Raw genomic sequence first — 6,000 nt, 5'->3', positions numbered from 1 at the left:
GTCTAATTTGTTAATTCATTTGTTATTGTATTGTATTACAACTACATGTGAGTTTGTGAAAATATCCTTTCAGGTCTATTGTGATATGTTGAAATGCCCTAGACACATGAAATAAGAAGGTCCTGCATATGCGGTTGGCCTACTAAACCTCTGGGTGGAGGAAATGTTAACAAATGGATCAGTAGTTTAAATAGTAGGGTATACAAGAACTAGTCCTATAAAAGACTTCTGCTGTCAAATCATAATTTTCCATTGGACTATAAAATGATTTCTTAGTGGGCTTCCAGTCATGCTCCTTCTACCACTGTTCTTTGTGTGTGTGTGTGTGTGTGTGTGTGTGTGTGTGTGTGTGTGTGTGTGTGTGTGTGTGTGTGTGTGTGTGTGTGTGTGTGTGTGTGTGTGTGTGTGTGTGTGTGTGTGTGTGTGTGTGTGTGTGTGCATGTCCTGTCTTTGTGCCTATTCCCCCAGGAGACTTTTAAGCTTGATGTAACTTCCTGTGTGGCTCTAAGAACCTTTTATAGTCCTTTACTCAAGCAGCCAAAGGGAGAGGGAGGGGTGTGTATCTGCTTTTTCTTTACCATATGAGTTATACGTTCTTTTTGTTGCTGCTTATTTTTAGAATGTGATTTAAGTGTCAAGGGAACATGCCTACAAACGTTTTAGCATGAATGTGAGTTGTCCAGTGAAAACTTTAGATGAAGCCTATTTAAAAACACAGATGCGTGCTTCAAACAGCATGCTGATTGCATTTGGGACATTCTAGACATCAATGGTGTCACTGGCATCATTGGTTGTTATCCACATCAACTATGAGTTATTGTTCAGCCTCTGTAGTTTTGATTACTGTAAGTCACATCCTTGGGGATTACATAGTCTAGCCTAGATGGAGTTAATCTCAGGTTTTTAGGCAAGGAGAAATTTACACACGTGGAAAATGCACCAGTTCAGAGGTCAGTAGGCTAAGAGGCCTTAATGGGAGATTATACGATAATAATGCAAGCGGGTAATCTCTGCACGTGTAATGATGAAATCTTGAACCTTTGCTGCATCACCCGTGTTGAAACCAATGCTGCTGGCACCGAAGCAATGGCTTTAGGGGCTTTAAGTGGTTTCAGCTTTGTGCTTAACCATAATTCCACCTTTGTTACTGGCGGAGAGCAGTGCGTTTCGGTTCATTAATACTGTTGATGTTGGTCTACATGGGTTATTGCTAGCTTTGTCTTAGCATGTCTGGAACTGATCCCAAGAGGCAAGGGTGAGCTCTGTTGAAATTTGAAAATTTTGGATTTACCCAGTCAGTAACATACAGTAAATGTAATGCGTCACCTCCCTCAATTGCCCCTCCCACATTCGCTGATTAGTTTTGTTGTCTGGTAAGTAACACAATGTCATTTCACCCCAGAGGACTTGACCCAGGCCAACTATTAGTAGAGTAATGTGGAGGGAAATGAGAATCGAGGGGAGGCTTACGGACAGCAAGGTCAGGCCAGTTATTTCATGGCTACATTCATCATTGACGATGCCCTTTACTTGTAACCAGTACAATGAAATCAAGCAGTCATTGCTCGGCAAACAATAATTAAGTTAGCTAAAACTTTGTATACCCACTCAGATCCCAGCCACATACGTACATTCACACAAAAAGCATGTGTGTAAATGTTTGTGTTTGAGTTTTTTTACTTTGTCAGATGACTAAGACCTCCCTCTACCTCATCTCCCTGTAGCTCCTCATGAGCTGAACATGTGACTTGCCACACACATGAAGTGCAGACCATGGTGGTCTCGGTATATGATTCTGTAAATTAATTTTCATACCAATGTGAGAGATTCCAGCCTCTGACAGATTCATGATATATTTTTGAGACCAGCACCACAAGGTTGAACTTAAGAAACATGGTCAAGTTAACTGTCTTTTTTTGTGTCCCATGTGCATGTGCATACTATCTTATTATATTATATCCTATGCATACTTACTATCTTGTAATCCGCTGGTGTTAAGGTTGTAGCATGCTCAATGTCAATAATGAAGCAATGCAAATGGAAAGCTTGCTAGTCCGTGTGAATGTGTGTTCTCTCTATTTGTATTAACCACCTAATCATCATGTAATGCTCTGTGGTGGAGTAGCCTAGTTGAGACGCCCGTGGCATGTTGATGGTGGTCAGAGTAGAAGAGGGTGGACCTCACCCATGGCAGCTGTCAGGACAGGAAGTGTTTGAAACCTTGCAGAGTGATGGAAAGGCTGAGCAGGCAGGGAGTGGTGGTAGTAGTCAGGAGCATTAAACTATTCTCTGAGCAAACTTTTCTCAAGCTGGCAGTAATGATCTCTCAACCTTTAAAACGTGTGTGAAGACATTCTATGAGGTTTCCCTTCATAGCTGTCTAACCCTACTCACCTGTGCTAATCTTGTTTTGCTTGTGAATTATGCACTCTACCCACACATTGGCTATGTTGCTGCCTTGGCCTACGGGTGTCCATTGTTGGGTGTCTCTTCAGATAAAAGCATCTGCTAAAGGTAATGGAGCACTGAGCTGAGTCAGTCGGTCTCTTCTCTTCTCTTCTCTTCTCTTCTCTTCTCTTCTCTTCTCTTCTCTTCTCTTCTCTTCTCTTCTCTTCTCTTCTCTTCTCTTCTCTTCTCTTCTCTTCACTTCTCTTCTCTTCTCTTCTCTTCTCTTCTCTTCTCTTCTCTTCTGAAACGTTCTCGAGGGCTACAATTAACTAAGTATTGTAGACTCTCGCACGTTAAAATCTATTGATTGTTGTTGTGCTTCCCTCTACTGGAAGATGTCTCCGTATGGGTTTCTTGGAAAGCAAATTATAAGGTTGCTGTCGAGAGCAAATCAGAGCCCTTATCACCCTCACCTCACAGCAACCATCTGGGCAACTCTTTCAGGCATCTCTACCGTAGCCTACTTTTCCCCCAGATCCTTGTTGAAATTGTGTTGCTGTTTGTGAGTTTTAAATCGTAAAATAGGGCAGACAGTTTGTTTTTGTCTAGCTGATTAATTGTGCATGCACCATTGAGCACCGGCTGTTGCTCTGGTTACAGTGGAAGAAAATAGAGCTATGAGTCGATGGAGAAACATTAGTAACGTATTTTCCACTCTTCGTGACAAAAAACCCAGTCAAATTCAGCTGCTACCATGTGGCCTCATGATAACACACCTCATTCAATCTTTTTCCCTTTGCCCTGTCTTTTGCCACGCCTTGTTCCCATTTTCAACTTTGAACATACTCTGTTGATGAAACAGTCCCTGCTTGATTCAGAGCCGTATTTAGACAGGGCTTTGCCGTCTGCGTCCTCCCCACCGCTATTTTGCCTCAAGCGTTCTGCCCTGGGTCAGCTGACCTGTTCTCTCCCTCTGTGATATGATCTTGGCTCTCCGGGGGTGACTGGCCTTTCCCATCCACACTTCAGGCTGGAGAGGTAAACAAACCAGCAACACTCTATAAAGTGGAAGTTAAGGCTGTGCAATAGATCAATTTAATCATGATCAGGCTAATCCAGATTAAAAAAATGGTTATTTGCCAAATATTTACTACATGTGTAAAGTGAAGTACACAAACAGGTCAAGTGTGTCACTTCCTTTCAGGTAGCAATGAAAAATTAGTTTAAAGTCTTGTGTGTCTTTCATGATCACTTTCGAAAGAGAAATGCTGAAATAAATATCGTGTGTGACTAAGTAAGGAATCATTTAAAATAATCGTGTATTATTTTCAGTATTGACAGAAATAATCATGATCATGATTTTTACCATATCTATTAGGTAGACGTGGAGCTCCTTAGCTCCTCTTGCTGCCGGTGGGGACCTAGTGTGACCCTGGAGCCATCTAGTTTAGTTTAGTTCAGTTTAGCCCATTCACTTGCCTTGGTTTGAGGGGCATGTTGCCACGGCGATGCCAGCCAACCCATGAGCCCTTTGTTTACCTCCTAGACATACAGCCTAAACAGACAGCACTACGTAGGGGTGGGTATTGGCAAAGGATTCACTATTCAATGTGCATCACAATACACATGCCCTGATGCGATTCTATCACAATGCATTGCAATTAATGTACTATCACGATGCATTGCGATATTTACTTAAGTGAATGTGTAAAAATACAGCTTATTTGTCAGTTGCCGTGTAGAATTCATAAGTCAGTTCATTTTATTAAGCATTTTAGCATCTGGGAGAGAGCTTCCATTACAACAGAAATATTACCTGCTCTCTCTACTGAACAAAATGGACTAATGGCAAATTCAAATGTATTATTATTAAATAATCGATTGTGATGAATCGATGTAGTAAGCTTATATCATGAAAATCGTCATAACATTTTTTTGCACACCGCTAGCACTCTGTGTGGTGGAGGTGAAGCGTTGCATTGTCACCGCAGCCCCGACTGCTCTTGACCTCTTCAGCTGGCGGTGGCCCACCGTGACCCCTGGAGGCCATCTGCTGCAGGCCTGACCTGCCAGGGCCTTCAATGCCTTTGTGCTTGGCCTGTGGCTTATGCATTATGTAAGCCAGTCAATTTGCCACTGGCGTATTAGTGCTGCACTCGCCCAACAGCCTACAGTACCACCAGAGTGCAAGGGAGAGTCAAGGTCACTGTTTAATGGCAGAGGGTAGCAATTGATGCACTTTGCTTTCACTTGCACTGAATGGATTCTTACCGCTGTCTTGAGTGTTAAATTGTGCTGATTGTTTTTGTGAAGCAGCAGCGAGTCAAGCAGATTTTTTTGTCCGTTTCTCTTTATTTGACAAGAGGCAATGTAGCAATGCTTTGCAGAGTATCCCTTCAAAAGTATCTTTAACAAACTGGATCATGATGTGATGAGAATTTGGGTTGTTCATTGACCTTTTTAGTACCACAGAGTTTGGTGCACCTGCCTCTGCTTCTGACGGTAGCAAAGCACAATCAAAGTCTTTTTGTATCTTTTTTCCGGGACGATATGATTTCTGGTTGTCCTTAAAGTTTTATAATACTGTTTTTTATTTGATTAACAATTGATTTTGTCTTTGTGGTAGATTTTTGTGGGTATCTTTGTTGAACATTTTACCAGTTTTAAGTTATGCGTTAAAAGTTATGATCTGGATGGTCTGTGGTGTTAACCTGAAAGCCAATATACTCCCTAACCTTCTTCACCTTCCCTGAACGAGGTACTATGAACTTTGCTGTGTGTGTATGGCAGGCATCAAGTGACCTAATGGTGTCCCCCACATTGACTGACTGATCCCCTGAAGTCATGTATCTTTAATGACCTGACCTGCACTCAGTCTCAGACCCACTTCACTCTCTAAACCAGCAGGAAATGAGGAAATCTGAGAGGACTGTTACAGTAGTCATTTTGCAGGTTGTGCACCATTATATTTTGGTTGTTCCCTATGAAGTGAGGGATTAAATTCTGGCTGCATTGTGGCATTTGGCCAAGGGGGGGATCCTATTTTGAAAAAGGCTTGAAAGGATTTAAATCTCTTGAGTTCATTAAATGCATTTTGTCAATGATATGAGCTGATGGTATGGTATTCAAGCACTGCACCTGGTTTTATCACCCAGTGAGCAGACGCAACGTCTTCTGATTGGCTGAGCAGGTGTCCTTTATTCCCCAGTACCAGGACACCTATGATGTCATGCGGACGTGCGGGCGTCCAAGTTGCTTCTTCTCTAACTTTCTGGCGAAGTGGCGTTACTAGTTCTATCGCATCTGGTTGTCTAGTCAAGAACGCGTCGTTAGTTCTATCGCATCTGGTTGTCAAGTCAAAAACCCAGTCGTCAATTCTATCGCATTTGGTTGTCAAGTCACCAACATTCTGCGCGCGTCCTTACATGCCTCCGATAGAGGCGCGTCTCACTAGATTAGGAAGTGGTGCCCATGGCAATGTACCAAGCGCAGTGGTGAATCTACTTTCTCACGAAGTCTTAGATCAACATATTAATAAATTAATACTTAAATGCTGGTAACCGGATGATAAGCGGAATAGCGGCCTTCGAGGTGTCCTGATATCAAGGGAAA

Source organism: Engraulis encrasicolus, chromosome 5, assembly GCF_034702125.1.
Source record: "Engraulis encrasicolus isolate BLACKSEA-1 chromosome 5, IST_EnEncr_1.0, whole genome shotgun sequence".
Lineage (NCBI taxonomy): Eukaryota > Metazoa > Chordata > Actinopteri > Clupeiformes > Engraulidae > Engraulis > Engraulis encrasicolus.
Note: the sequence above shows the minus strand (reverse complement) of the source record.